Source organism: Anastrepha obliqua, chromosome 1 (assembly GCF_027943255.1).
Source record: "Anastrepha obliqua isolate idAnaObli1 chromosome 1, idAnaObli1_1.0, whole genome shotgun sequence".
NCBI lineage: Eukaryota > Metazoa > Arthropoda > Insecta > Diptera > Tephritidae > Anastrepha > Anastrepha obliqua.
In genome coordinates, this window is record NC_072892.1 from 46,141,119 (window position 1) to 46,157,954 (window position 16,836).

General features: G+C 35.6%; 1 protein-coding gene across 3 annotated transcripts in view; it reads right to left on the reverse strand.

Moving 5' to 3' along the window:
* Positions 1-16,836, reverse strand: part of LOC129236390 (cadherin-87A) — a 285,335-nt gene that overhangs the window by 63,948 nt on the left and 204,551 nt on the right. For all 3 annotated transcript variants that reach the window (XM_054870752.1, XM_054870751.1, XM_054870753.1), the window contains exon 4: positions 12,199-12,264. The gene's annotated coding sequence lies outside the window, so the exon portion shown is untranslated. The remainder of the gene's footprint in view (positions 1-12,198; positions 12,265-16,836) is intronic.

A 16,836-nucleotide genomic window follows, 5' to 3' on the forward strand; every position in this document is an offset into this window, starting at 1 on the left:
TATTCTGTTTTCCAACAGTGTATATGTAGTTTGAAGTTAATTATACAGGGTCCGGCACTCGAAGTGTAACCAACTTCAGACCGCACGCGCCGCTGATGCACGGGCATCAGCTATCTCTGTCTGTTAGTTGGCTAAATAGCAGTTCAGAGTATAGTTTACAAGCGTGCGGAAGTATTTTGCCGAGAGTAAATGCGAAAAAAGAAAATCAGTAATGGATTTCAAACGTAATAGTGTAATTGCATTATATTTGGCTGAAAAATCACAACCAGCGATTGTTCGTCAGCTCGAGCACCTTAAGGTAAATAAATTGCACCATTACTCGTTACAATCACAATGACAGCAAAAAGTGAAGAAGAGACTTGAGCGAAATCCCCGACGAAGTGTCATTAAATACTGAAAACCGCATACTGAAAAATGATCTCAAAGTCAAGCCTTACAAGATCCAAAAGGTGCATTATCTCACACCAAAGCAGCAACAAGTCAGACTTGAGAGAGCGAAGGGGTGGCTTCGCTTGGCCGAAAGCGGTCAATTTCCGAGCATTGCCGTGACCTTACAAGACAATTTTTCAAATTGAGCAATTCGTAAACTCTCAAAATGATAGGGTTTATTTGACCGAGCGCTCATACGAGAATTTGAGTCATCGATTGGCTACCAGAAGGCAGCACCCGCCACAGGTAATGGTTTGGGCCGCTGTAACCACAGATGGGCGCTATCCAATCGTTTTCATCAAGCCTGGTGTCAAATTGAATGCGACTTATTATCGGGAAAATGTTTTAGGAGCTGCTTTAGAGCCGTGGACAAGCAAACGTTTCGGTGGCAGACCATGGACGTTTCAACAGATCTTGGCACCATCTCACAAAGCTAGAGTGAACCAAGAATGGCTAAAAAATAACGGACGGTAACATTCGGGCTGCTTGCGACTCGTTTGTGGACTATCTCAAGTCCATAGTTAAGGCAAAAGGTGGTCATATCGAGCAAAAGTAAATTGATTCTTAATTTTGTATTATCTATTTTTACACATTTTTTACTAAATTGATGGCCATTTTAATTGGTTACACTTTGAGTGTCGGACCCTGTAGGTATTAAATATAGAAAAAATTTTAAAAATCTATATCAAATCAAAAAAAAAAGCTTGCAACCGTCTAAATTTCATTCACGGTCTTACCACTCAAATAGATATCTTGTGCCATGAGCTTATCAACCGGCTCTCATAGACATACATACATATGTAATTACATAAATAAATATTATCGAATAAATTTACTTGTGCTGCAAAAACCCTGCGCTGAATTTCCACTTATTTGTTAAATTTATTAAATTATTATCATGCAAATAAACCAAATCAATATTGACAAGCAATTAAACTTTCGAAAAACCAACTCAACAGCATACAAGCCTCGAATGCCTGAATCGCTATAATATACTCGATTTCACTGAGCGCACATCTGAGAAAACCTCAAACAGGCAAACAATTTTCCCGCCTTCAACGACATGCTTTCTGCCATATACGCACCTATTCGCGCATACAAATGCATTTACATACATATTTACATATAGTATTAAAATTTATTTTTTATATTTCCCGTTTACATGCAAGAACATGCAACTATAGTACGCCAGGGCTGGCTGCTACAATGTCCTACAGCCGCTAAGGAAAAATAATTTTTGATAACATACTCGTACACACGAATAGTGGAGAGCGGCAACGACAACTTCTGTGACTGTGAAACTAAATATGTATGCGTGTACATATAAATACCTACCATACTTACACATAATCCACACCTCCTATCGTTCTGTCTTGCGTGCGTACAGACATATTTATGCTACAAGCATACAAACGTACACACTTATACACGAGTACGTATCGTATTTATGTACGAGCATAATCCGCATAAAACCAATTTAAAGTTTTTATTCACTTTCGAATGAAAGAAATCAGCGTAACGGCAAATAAAGGACGAGAATGTACGTACATCTGTATGTATGTAAGTAGCTCAACTCAATAGCGTCGCGTTTATGTTACATCATCAGAGGGATTTAGTTTTAGCTTATTTGTATTTGTATTTTCTTATTTCCTCACTGCAATAGTTATTATGAGTTTTGTGGTGATTTTTTTAAATGTTTTTTTTTTTGTGTTCTTACAAGGATTTTGTGTAACTTTTGCTCTTGCCTCAAAAGGCTTGTAAACTTTGCAATGCCCGTGGGAACTGAAGAAAAGTCTAGTATGGGTACAAATCTACTTAAGTACATAACGAGACGTGACCACGAAAATAAAATGGGCGTTTTTTAATAAAATTTTATCTAAATAAAATTTTCTATGCAAAATTTTTCTTAACTCGTTAAACTCTAAAAAAACTAAACTCGTTGTCATCTAGCAAATGATTGTAGCGATCATCGTCACACTTATGAAGATATACGAATTTTCATTTCACTTTCATTGGTATAAAGAAATGTTGAAGTTATTCAGACACGGTGGTTCAAAGCACGTCTATGACATAGTAACAGGTGACGAATCTGGGATCTATGCATATGAGCCGGAAACAAAACAGCAATCGATCCAACAAAAGTTGTTCGCAGAGGAAGGAAACACCACAAAGCAAATGGACACATGTTTCGGAAGTGTTCAGAAAATCTGGTTAAGCTGCAGCTGTGCCACTAGTGAAACTTAAAACAGTCAATTTTGAGTAGCACACAACCATTTGTTTGCCAGAAGTTTTGGGAGAATTAAGGAATACCAGCCGCCGAAGACGAATCTTCATACTGCACCAAGACAATGAGAGCTCTCAAGTATCAGCTCACACAAGAAAGGTTTTGTGCACCGAAAATATCGAATTAATTAGTCATCCACCTTACAGTCCTGATTTGGTATCTAATGATTTCTTTTTGCTCCTGAACATCAAAAATAAAATGAGTTGTCCACGTTTCCCTACGCCTCACGAAGCTGTTGAAGTCTTTAAACAGCTCGTTTTGGAAGTATCCACGTCTGAGTGGCAAAAGCGCTTTGAAAATTGTTTCAGACGAAAGCAGCAGGGTATTGACTTCCAATGAGAATCTTTTGAAAAACCAAAAAGTCATTTTCATTATTATTTTATTGTATTTTCATCATTGGGTACAAAGTATAATATAAAAGACAACCCCCAGAAACTCATTTTGAATCAGATTGCAAATTTTGAAAATACTCACCAAGCATACGATAATACCGCTTTAAGGGTGGTCCGAAACGGAAGTTTATAATAGTGTTCATGCTTTTTAATTTACTTGTGCCTAAAACATACATATTTACATACCAAATTTTAAGGTTCTCCTTTTACAGAAAGTGAGCCAGTGAGCCAGTGAGCCATTCAAGGCTTTACTCCTACAGAAAATGCTCTCTAATTTTAACGAGTCAATGAGTCAGTCAGTAGTCAAATAAGTGATTTTCAAAATTCGATGTCTCTGAAACTAGCTGAGATAACTTTCTCAATTTTTTCAGAAATAATTGAACTACTGATGTAAATTTTCATACCAAATTCCCCACCTTTATCTGAAACAATAACGAAGTTTATAATAGCGGAAAACCCTGCTGAAACGTTTCGCGTAAATAGCACGCATCCAGAACTTGGCCTGGCGCACTGTCGCGCTCACTGAAATTTTCAAGGTGCTAAGTGAGATGAATACCGTGAATTGTGCAATAAGCTAATTTGGCTTTTTATCGGAAATCAATTATCTGAAAAAGGGTTTAGCTGTCAAATTCTCGATATTAAAGCCGAATATGACTTATTCTCGTCTATAATTCGATACACAGTTAAACGTTTCTATGTGAAGTAATTCCAGTATTTTGAAAATTTGTAAAAATAAGGAGTAAACTGAAAACAAAAATTGCGATTTATTCAATGTTGAAAATTTTAGTATGAAATTTCTTAAAGTAAAATATCTTCATTTTTTTTTTACATTTTTATAAGTATTATGTTTTAGGATAAAATATAATTAAAAAAGAAAAGCAAAAAAACTTAAGTTGAATGTAATAAACTGCTATATTTATTTCAGAGTAAGGAAACGCTGGAATAGTATATCGGATACAAGTGTTTTTTTAGGCTTTTTAAGATGGCACCATAAGTTCTTAAATAAAATATTTATAAAAAGTATACATTTTTATTGGAACAGGTGCTGTTTCCAGGATAGACTCTAGATAAATGGAGCTCACACCTCACGGCGATTAGCATGAAGGTAACAAAGTCTCTAAGCGAGTGAAACGTTTCTTTGAAGAGCATAGAAAATAACATATCTCAAAGCGTGATTTTGGGCAAACTTTCCCTTTTAGTACGAGCAACCATTGCACTATGGGCTGGCATCAAGAAAGGTGGCCAAAAGTCGGTTTTGGAACTGGGACCAATGGAGTATATTTTTGATATCTATACACTTTAGAGCAGCTATGAGCAAAATTTCAGAGAATTTCGTTTAGTAGTTTTGCCATTAAAGGGCGATAACCATTCATACTTTGGCTTTTTTTGCACCTGGTCATATAGTTAAAAACAGTGCGAAATTCGAATATCGCTCAAAATATTTTTGGTAAATTTTACGTTTTTGTATTCAGTTAGAATATTCCAACACAGATTATACTGAAAAAGCTTTGAAATAAAGGAACTTGACGAAAAAAAATTAATTTTATTCTTAAAATGTTGTTTTTTACCAAAAAGTTTTAGCCGTCGAATGCTGGCAACTTTTGGCACTCCATGATATTAACAAAATTTCAATATGAAAATATTCTTTGAAGTATCTATTATTACCTATTAATGCGCAAATGTGCGCTTTTTAGTATTTTCAGAGATAACGGTAAAAACGTATGTGCGCTCTGAACAGCTTTTGTACTGTGTCTATGTTCAAATGCCCATAACGTTTTACTGAATTGACAGATTTGAGTCATTTTTGATATATTAAAAATATTTTTAAAAAATCGTTACACAGCCAATAGAAATGTTTTTTTTGTTTACATTACAAAAGTAACAAAGTAGCCATGATAAATTAAAAAAATCGTTGGGAGAACGTAATTCTGATTGGGGGAAGGTTTTTTTATATGTCTAGAATTTTGCTTCTAACAACATAGTAGGCATTAAATCAAAAATAAATTTCAGAAAATTCGAAACTTAGTTGGTCGGCTCATTGTTAAATGCAATTTAATCAAAGCTGTTTCATTATAATGGCGACATTCACGAAGAAGGAAATTTTAGATGCCAATGATGCTGAAAAAGGAAGCGGTGTAAAATATATTTTAAATAAATTACTAATTGAAGAAAATAAGGTACATTCTGAGGATCTTAAGCGTTTAGTTAAGATGGTTGCGTCTCTTATTTCTAAAAGAAAGGTTAAATACAAAAAAACCAAAAAAAATAATAAATCATTTACAGAGAAAAATGTCGAATGGATTAATTCACAGTTTCTCATTCCAGAATTAAGAATAAAGTCTAGTTCCGATTCTTCTTCCTTGAAACGTGGTCGCCCATGTGTTGAATTTGAAAAAATGTCAGATCGATCGAAGCGGCGGGCAATTGCAAAAATAAGCCAGCAATGTGAAAACGATCCTCTAAAAATATTATTGGCGGCACGACAAGCTGCAATAAAGTCTCAGGAGTGCGAATTAAGTTCGGTTTTGAAGAAAATCATAGAAAACCCAGAGTATTGCGTGAAAATAAAGCAATCCAGTAAAGCCACGCTTTCACTTATTGTGAAATCTCCTGAAGAAGCTCTGGCTTTTTTGATCGATAATGGGCTTTCAAAATCAGTTTATACAAATATAAGGTTAGCAACAAAATTAAGCGGAGCTGATGTTTGGCCTCCTTACGATCGATTAAAGGAAGCTAAAGAGCAATGTAGACCTCTAAAAGAATTCATTCAAATAAATGAGAATGAAGCTAAGTGCGATCTTCAAGCGCTTTTAAATCATACTGCCAGAAGAATTGCCGAGTTGCAGCAAGAAGTAGTACTTTTATATGCACAGAAGTCTAATTTTTGCGACATTGAAGCTGTTTTTATTTTTTCTTGGGGGTTTGATGGAACCAGTGGATTTCCATCATTCAAACAACCTTATTCTGAATCAAGTGTAGAAAAAGTTGATACAAATTTACTTGCTTGTACATGCATTCCTTTAAGATTAGTAACGTCAAATGGGACCATTTTGTGGAACAACGCTATTTCTCAATCTGAAAAATTTTGTCGCCCAATTTCACTTAAATGGATAAAAGAAACTACTGAAATTATTAAATCACAAAAGCAAATAATGGACGAACAAATTAATAAGCTCGAGTGCTTGGAAATTGAGGTACAACATTTTCGTATACGTTTAAATTTTTCTTTGCATATGACTCTAATAGATGGTAAAGTTTTAAATGCACTTACTGACACAACATCATCACAGTCATGTCCAATTTGCCACGCGACACCAAAACAATTCAATGATCTTTCCAATATTGCGACAGATGTTTTCTTACCAATTACTGGCTCCCTGCAGCATGGCATAAGTCCATTGCACGCTTGGATTAAAATTTTGGAATGCTGTTTAAATATTTCATACAGGAAAAATATAAGAAAGTGGAGAGTCTCAAACGAAGTTGATAAAAAAGAATATTCGCGCAGAAAAGCAGAAATACAAGATATTTTGTGGAAGAAATTGGGATTGAAAGTGGACATGCCCAAGGATAGAGGTTGCGGAAACAGTAATGATGGCAATTCAGCTCGTCGGGCTTTTCAAAATTCAGAAGTCTTTGCAAATTGTTTAGAGTTGAATACAGAATTAGTAACCAACTTTTCAATAATATTAATGGCTTTATCCTGCCATCTGCCGATAGATCCTAATAAATTCAATATACTGTGCCATCAGACTGCAAGAATTTATGTTGCGAACTACAATTGGTATTTTATGCCTGCGACGGTTCATAAAATATTAATTCACGGCTCTGCGATTATAGAAAATAGTATTTTACCTGTAGGAATGTTTGCAGAAGAAGCTTCTGAAGCCCGCAATAAAAATTATAAGTGTTACCGTGAGCGGCACAGTCGGAAATGTAGTCGAGAAGCTACAATGCAAGATATGTTCTTGCGTTCTATGGATTCCTCAGATCCACTAATAGCGTCTCATAGCTTGAGTTCACGACTACAAAAACGAAAAAAATTGCCTCTTCCATCTGCAGTAATTGCATTACTCGCATTACCAGAGGTTCCGCAAAGTGAAGAGTAACGGCCACTCCTCAAAAGAGATAAAAAAAAAGTAAATCATAAAAAAAATATAAAAATATAAAAAAATTAAAAAAAAAAAATCTTAAAAAAGCAAAAAAAAATATTTTCAGTTGAAATCAATTTTATTTTCCTAAAATATCTTTAATTTTCAAATTAAGAAAAATATAAAATAAAAAAATCTTAAAAAAAAATCGTTTTAATAAAAAAAAACCAAAAAACCGTAAAAAAAAATTTAAAAAATAAAGAAAAAATAAAAAAAAAAATTAAAAAAAAATTAAAAAAAATAAAAAAAAAATAAAAGTGGAGTCTTCTAAACCTGTAACCTCCTCGTGGTAGGCTCTGGAAACTGCAAATGTTCCCCAAACTTTGCAGGCTAATAACAGGCTTATGAAAGTGCTGGAATTTTCAACTTAGGCGCTTGGTATAAAGATTTTTCAAATTCTGAGTCCAGATTCGAAATCAGCGACCTCGAAAACCCCTTTATGCAAATATTTGTATAAAAAATTGATTTTTTTTAATTTCGGCCGCCATATTGGATCCGCCATATTGAATTTTTAAATTCTGAGTCCAGATTCGAAATCAGCGACCTCGAAAACCCCTGTATGCAAATATTTGTATAAAAAAATTGATTTTTTAAAATTTCGGTCGCCATATTGGATCCGCCATATTGAATTTCTAAAATCTGATTTCAGATTCGACATCAGCGACCCCAAAAACATTTATATACCAAGTTTCACGAAAAAATGTTTTGATTTCGATTTATGGCCGCTTTTCCTTGATGCCAGCCCATAGTGCATTGTTGGAGCTATGCGTGCCTCCCATGTTGATAATATTGGCCTTATTGAGGCATCTTTCACTTACTTCTACATTTCAATTGAGAAAACTGTCTGTTTTGTGAGCTCTGCGCTTGCTTAATATACAGTTGCGAACACGAAATTAGCAGTACCAAAAAAATATTCGATTTTTCCAAAAAACAAAATAAATAAATCTATGATATGATCAGAAAGTTTTTCTTTCTTTCGAAATCTTATTCTATTTTTTAACCCTTTATAAGGCAGAAGGATTCAAAGTAATATAATAACTTGCGCTTACATTTTTGGCATGTTTTTATTTATATAACAAAAATAAACTTAAAAGAAAAACACTAATTATTTCGGAAGTTTTGGAAAAATAGGTGGTAAAAATATTCCCACTGCCCGTCAACAGAGCCACATGCAAGCTGAATTTGAGACATTATTTTCTATGAAATTGTGCAAAACAAGGCGTGATGCAAAGAGGGGCATTACACTTGCTGCATTTTATTTTGCTACGCTTATCTTTGACCTTTGTGCTGCACAATTTACAGCGTCGGTAAGTCTCCAACTCTGCTGGCATATGGTCACCTTCGTTTACAAACCGCAGTTCTTCAGGTACAGCATTTACAGTTTTTTGATATACCTCTGGGCATGCTATGCGTGATTTCTTGCAGATATAGGTAGGCAAGCTTGATCTTCTTTTTCTGCTGCTATAGCCACTATTCAATCCTCTGGCAACAGCCACCCGAAATTCTAAGTTGTTCTCAAACTTGCGTCCACCAAGAAGTAGAATATCCACAACCACCAGCGTTTACTTCTCCTTCCGACAGCATACGTCCCCTTCACTTGGTCAAAACGGTCGACACCGCCCATTCTTTTGGTGTATTCTTTCCCAACCATAGGACAACTTACAGCTTCCCTGGTGCCATATTTTTGCGTTCTTTGTACAGTTGTTACTTCCACTTTAGGATGAAATGCAGTTGTCAACAATAAAACCTCTTTAGTATCTTGCCACACAGTAAATGCTACATCTTGTTTAGTTCTTCACACTTGAATTCACCTTTTTTCAACTTTAGGCTTTGGTTTCTGCCGTTTCTGTTTGTGTTATTTTTTATTATATTAGGTAAAATTGCTCTATTCCTTCTTACTGTTCCAGTGGCATAAATATTTTTTTCATACAAGTACTGCATGAGAGAAAAATCGCAAAAAAAGTGATCGAATGTAACATGAGTCTTGAAATCTTCTTGTGCTAATTTACTTGACAATTTCACATTAGCCCCTAGACCCTCTTCTGTTCCTTGTCCTGTTTTACCTGTATAAATTTCATAGTTATACAAGTACCCTGTGCTATTATCACAACAGCATCACACTTTATAGCCCCTTTTTATGGGCTTTAGCGGCATGTACTGCATCAAACTGGACCTTCCTTTGAATAGTATCATGCTCTCATCGATACTTTGGGAAGAGGAATTGAAGGCATTGTTTTGAAATGATTGACTAAGTAAAGATATAAGAGAACGAATTTTATACAATTTATCAAAATTTACATCTTCTCTACTTGGTTGTTGACTATTATCGTTCAAATGCAAAGTCTCTAAAATTTTCTTGAAGCGTTTTACTGGCATAACTTCAGCTATTTCATTCACACGAAATCCAGGATCCGATGATATATAAATCGATATGTGGAAGAATATGATAACCCATTATAATGAGAATGCCTAAAAAAGCACTAATTTCCTGTGTGTCAACAGGCTGCCAATTTTTTATATTTTGCTGCTCCGCATACAAGTTTGTCTGAGTAACAATCAAATCGAAGAATTCATCAGTAAAAAACTTTTTGAAATGCGCTACTGGACGTGCTCTCCTATTCAATAAATACCGAGGTTTTATTGTCACCTTATCAAATTCATCGGGATCTGGCCTGGATGTCCAGAAAACCTTCCCCCATGACTCAACTTCACATTCAGATTCATCAGTCAATTCTTGTTCTAAGGGTGATGATGACTGTACTATCAAAGGCTCTTCTGGCTGCGAATTATCTAATTGTGAACATAGTGCTATTGTAGATGTACTTGACTCGGAACAATTGTTAGGTGTAGAATTCAAATGAGCGGGAGAATTTTGTAAAAGGTCACTTGAATCATCAGGTGTTTGAAGTAACCGTTGAACTCTTCTGCCTCATCAGACTAAAATCCGTCTTCTGAGCCATCATCGGGCATGTCCAACATCTGCTCAATATCATTTTCATTCAAATAGCGCGGCATTTTTCATGAAAATCTGAGAAAAGAAGGAACTAGTTCAACAAATGTACATAACACGCCATGGGCAGCGGGAATATTTTTCCCACCGAGTAAAAAGTCTTCTCACATCTAAATACGATAGTAACTTGTAAGATATAGCAAACAACTTGTAGAATAAACATAAATACATAATAAAAAAACAGTTTCTTACCTCCTTTCAAATAAAAAATATGAAGATTCACGGAGTAACAAATTTTCTTTCAAAATTACCGCAATTTTTGACAGCTAGTGGCGCCAAGAAAAAATATGTCACACAAACGTCATTCTTTTTTTTATAATAATAAACCAGAACTTCTTAGTTGCCAGTGCAACAAATTAGGACTCCTTTGATAACTTACATAAAAAGATAAACAAAGTTTTTGTTGGTGGTAAATATATCGCCTCTGCCTTAAAAAGGGTTAACCGACACACCTTTAAATCAATTCTATAACGAAATAAAAAACTTTTTACAACAAAAGATATAAATTCAGGGTTAAAATTAAAACAGCAGAGGTCATATAAGTAAAGAAAAACTGCATCGACAAAGTTTGCAGATACAAAGTTGTAATTAATATTTAGTTGAATTTTCCTAATTTTTTATTACGGCAGCGCACCGGAGGGGCACTGATAGACGCAGTTGCACACTTATTTGCTTTCAGCCATGTACCGTTAACAATTTCCCAAACTTGTTGATTGTTACTCGGTTTGGCATTGTGTACAGCTTCTTTAAGTCCGCCAAAGAAATTTTCTACGCAATAGAGGTCGAGGAACTGAGCTGGCTATTCCATACCCTCAATTTTATTTTCCCGAAACTATGCCTTGGCATTCCGACTCGTATGTTTGGGATCATTGTCCTGCTGGTATACCCATTTTATTGGCATTTCTCCCCTGCAATACGGCAAAATAACATACTGCGTTATTTCCACATGAATATTGGTGTCCATTATGCCATCAATTTTGTTTATGGGGTCTGGACCATAATATGAGAAACATCCCCATACGATTACTTCGGAGGCCCAATATTTAATGGTTTTTAGAGTGTATTATGGCTGGACGTCTAACATATTGTCGTGAACTCGTGCCGCCATAATAAACTATTTCAGACTCTACGAATTCAGCTGTTTGTAGTCTTTTACGTACAGTCATGTCAAAAACATTTAGTTCACCTTTTATTTAGTTTGAATGGCTGACATCATAGGATTCTCTTTCGAATACTTTAACATTCTGCAATCGTCCTGTAGGGAAGTTTTTCGTTTTTTTTTTTAGTTTGTTTGCGGATTTTCTTTAAATTTGATTGCATTTGAAATCATTTTTGCTGCACTTGAAATAATATTTAGTACTTCTGCTTTCGTTGTTCGGTGGTGCAGTATTTCACTCGGCCTACTATACTATAGGCGAAACATAAATAATGTAAGCACGGCACTCAATTAAAAAAAATATACAGAAATAATAAAAAACGTACTTTCGTCTAAATCTGTGCAAAGTTTTATTAATATTCCTTGTATAACCATAATAAACTGAAGGTACTGCTATTTCAATGTTGCACTTAAAAACATAGCGACGTTAATAAAAAATTATGTATTTACGTAGCTGGCAGATTTATTCAGATAAACTCTACAAATCTGAAATTTCTTAACCCTTCACGGATATTTGGTAGTGAAATTTCCTTTTGTATGATTTATAAGAAAACACAAAATAAATAACTTCAAAATAAGTTTTTAAGGGTACCACTATTTTCGTGTTCCCAGCTGTATATGCGTGAGATGTTTTGAATTGCTTAATTGACAGAAATCATTTTTAGTAATACAATTAAATTGAAAACGGCTAAAAACATGTACCGTACCATTTATACGACGACATTGAGAATTTCTCAGACACACTTCAAATTTAAAATTCATTATTTTACACTTACCTTATTTTCGCGGCTGGGGCTCAATAAGTATGTATGCATACAGAAAAAGTAACATTCAGCGCCAGCCTGAAACGAGAAAGAATTATTTACACATTGAAATAAGAATTATAATATTTATCTACCCCTATCGGCGTGTCGCCGCACCTTTAACACTTTCGAAATGTTCTTAATAAATAAAACCTTGTCTCTTAAACTTAATTGGATGTGTCAAAAGAATTAAATGTTTGGCTTATGAAACGTACAGAAATGTACATGCACCGGACGAACGTCATCCTTACTCACAACGAGTACCGCAATTGTGGTTGGCACAAAAAATTAACTGTTAAAAGCATCCGCCATAATAGCTGAGGCGGTTCAATACCGCAAAACAGGCGGCAGGAAAATAAACATCCATTCTGCATACATACGTACATACACGAAGAAGGAGCGGATACGGAGTAAAATTTTGGGGGAGGAACTGGTAAAATAATGAACCTCATTGAGTGATAATGTTTTGTTAAATATTAAATTTATTTCTAATGAAATTTGTAAATTTGAAATTGATCGTTGTTTATTCATATGGGAAAATCTTTTCATACCGTTTTCCGATTTAATCGCAATACCGCAATTTATATCGAGGAGGGTCGGTCAGGTCAATCTTTTCTTGGTTTTGGTTTTGATTCGGAGCAAAGATAAAAGTAATATAAGATATTGAAAAGGTAACTAAAAAACACTCAATATTTTTCCAAACTAAAGAGTACTTCAGAAGTGGCGCCTAGATGCCAGTTGTGAATAATTCCTAGAGTATTGAAACTTATTTTTCAAATTAGTCTCTTTTTTGGTGGAAATAATCATCCAAATGAGTCGACAGTTCAAAGGTTGGTGGACAAATTTTAGTAAACTGGTTCTGGCGAGGAACGAAAAAGGACTGGCACACCCAGCAAGGGTTTTTTGAAAAGTAAAGTCTATGTAAATAAGCCAATAGCGATTCCAGAGCTGAAACGTAACATTCGGAGCGAGATGCGATAATGTGTGAGCGAGTTCTTGAAAATTTTAACTTTCGTATGAAAAAAGATATACTTTTCACACTTGTAGTCGTGTTTTTGGTGGACATTTAAGTTATGCCATTTTTCACGTATATATGTTAAGTGCAGTATTTTGAATAAAAATAGTGAAACTTGAAACAATCTAAATTTTTACATGTTTTATTTTAAAACAATATCTGAGCGTGTCTTTTGAAAGACCCTTTAGTGCCAAACAAATTTCTGATTAATCTTCAATTCCTTGAGACATGGAATCAATGCCTATCCATCCAATTTCCTATCCAACTGCATGAAATCGCTTTGCTGTTACACTCGATACTGCATTGAGACCAAAAATAACGCAAATTTGTTTGGCCACCTACTTCGACTTTTTACCTTGGTCCCAGTGGTACTGAAAAATATATCAACTTTTCTCTTTTCGTTGTGAAACGGCTTTTTTTCAAGCGCAACTTAGCTCTCCGCACAGTATGACCTGCTGCTATGCAAGGATGATAGATTACCAGGCTTGCTATTTAGCTATGGTAAAAAAGAAATTTGTGAGGGGAACTTTGGCAGCCACAACACTTTTGAGATTCGGCACCAGAATTATGCACGATCATTTCACATATATTCACACATTCATGCAATCAGTCGTTGTTCAGACAGCAGCGAAGCAACATGAGCGTATACCGACTAGTCACTTATTGAAATGTCATCAGTTGGTTTTTTTCGTATTCACTAACATATGTAAGCTAAATTTTGTTAAACACATCACATGTGAAGTTAGCCGATCAGCTGATTCTTTTGAATTCGCTCAGAGCCGAATAACGGTCTGCTAAATAGCACACCTCTAAAAATCTTTTCACTATCTATCCACCGGGAGTTATGATCACTAAAATCAACTAGTGGAAAGCACTCGAAAATGCCACCTAAGATTTCCTTGCCAGAATGTGCGTTCGAGAGCAGATGCCATTTGAGTCGCGGATTCGATTCGCAGCTCGCATTGTTCCGTTGTCAGCTTCAATTTTGGTTATTCTTCATTCTCTTGAAAGAACGTATCAAAATATTCAGTAGAGCAGTTAATAATTTTGGCGAAATTTTCTGCTTTTAATCTTGAATCTTGAGCTGTGAAAAGAGCTGACTGAGATTGAAGCGTTTAAGGAAATCTTTGAAAAAACCGTGTTTTCAAAACTTTTGTAACCATTTCGATAAGTGATACACATGCAGCAACTTCATATTTTCTTTAGAAGATTGAGATGGCAAATAATTTCGAAGACTATGTTTTTGGTGACCGCAATTTCTGGCTAAGGTATGGCATTTGATAAAAGTTCTATAATATATGGGTTCTTGGATTGCTCAGTGTTGTACCCAATACTGTTACAATGTCTGATGCCTTCGGAGAGCCGATTATTTCTTTCTGCGAAATCCTACTCAGTGACTAAGTTAGTGATAAAATACACTACTGCTCCTTCTTTATTAGCGCGATAACCACTTAAGCCGGGTTTAACAAAGCGCGCAAGACGTTTCTGCTTCATCGCCAACTGGCACAATCAAGCAAAACCAGGTACTTCTGCTCTGCCCCCATCAGCAGTTTCCGAACACTTTTAGAGCCATGAGTAGCGGGACCGTTGGATCTTTATTGGGTGCACTATATCTATGTCGCCGTAAACTCATTCAGTTCATTGGTCATCGTCTGAGATATTCTGCTATCGCCAACGAGCAAAGGTCCAAAAATCTTCCGCAGACTCTTACCCTCGAACAGTCCAATAGTCTTATCGAACGGTGTCATCGTCCAGGTTTCTACGCCACACAATTGGACGGTCTTGATGATAAAATACTACTCAGACAGGAATTATCAATAAGAAATTCAAACTTATACAATGCGGTAATTAGGTTCCACGCTTTTATGAAAACTTTTGGATTTGGAGTTTTCATATATAATAGTTACCCCACGTGATTCCGCCCCTGTATACTCGTATATGTAATTTTATTATTACTGTTGGCAAAGACATCGACACCAATTGTTTGGTGGAGATTAAAAAATGTCGGTTAATGCGAATTGCGTGAAAAGAGGTACCGCAAATAAGCTCGTATATATGTATGTATGTATGTCACAAAGATCAAAATTAGCATTGAGGTCGTTTAATCCTCATGCCTATAAGAAATTTGGGGCTTCAACACGTGCGGAAATACTCGCTGCACTCAGGCTATTTACATAACATTCATTGCACTGTTCATCGCAGTTTGCTTCCTCAAGTTACGATGGACTTAGAGTTGGAGGCAACTAACGCAATGCCATAATCCCTTAACCGATTCCGGTACATCCCAAACCGTTAAGTATTCAAACTCAAATAAAGGGTTATCCAATAAGAGGTGTTCTTTTGATATTCAAAGAAAAATTTTATTTTTTTATATAAATGATCCGATGTTTATTTTATTATAAAGAGGAAGGTATGCCGTTAATAGTGGAAAATAACATCAGGCAAATGACCACCACGATCACGCTTTTCATGAAATTTTCCATAACCGAATTGCAAAGTGGCTGCCCTATGTCCTCGATAGCCTCACGAATTCCATCTTTGAGGTCTTGAATCGACCCTGGGCTGTTAGCGTAGACCTTCTCTATCACGTGGCCCCAAAGAAAACAGTCACAAGGTGTTAAATCTCAAGCTCTCGGTGGCCAATTGTGATCACCTCTTCGAGAGATAACACGGTCCGGAAACTTTTCCCGTAAAAGATCAATGGTTTCGTTGCTTGTGTGGCACGTAGAACCATCTTGTTGAAAATAAACGTTGTCCAGATCAACACCATCCAATTCCGCCCATAAAAAATCGTTAATCCTCTCTTAATAGCGATAGATAACACCTGTTATTGGAAAACCCTTTACTAACGATTACATTTCGGTTAGAGAAGCAGAAGCTATTATCCAAATACACGAGTGCACTAGTGGTGCGACGAGTACGAAAGAATGATCGAAATTTTGGTAATTCAATTGAAGCTTCTCGTTTCATTTAAGCAGCTAAATTATAAATAAAGCAATAAGCATATATGTACATATGTATGTATCATAAGTAGATAAGCAGCGAAATCTTAACCAATCTGAAACAAACGCACATCGGTACGGGTATGTAGACGTGTAAAAACAAAGAATTCGAATCATTTTAGGAGCTGTAAGAAACAGAGTTCGGAATTCGATCCAATGAATTTATGCAAATGAGGCAAACACATGCGCAAGTGGAATTTTCGAAGCTATGCATTGCTTATTCTACCGTAACAGATAACAAATGCAAATAGGTATAAACATATACATATATATGTGTACCAGGACAGAGATATTTAAATTGTGCAGAGATTACCTTGTAGGGAAAGTTTCGAAAAAATGTACGCTCCGTCGTGTTGCCTCGAATCGTGAACAATGAGTCACGCGTGGCACGAATACATAAAAAGGCTTGTACCCTCAGCTGCCCTAGTCGGATACACATGGCTTCCTTGGCGCTATGCACCCATCTTTGGTGGGAATTTGGGATAGTTTTCTTTCTCAAACCTGGGCAAACTGATATCGCTCTTGCAAAGTGGTTCAGGTCATTTAATTTAACATATTTCATACTGCGCAGCTTAGATGTGGTATGTATGTATA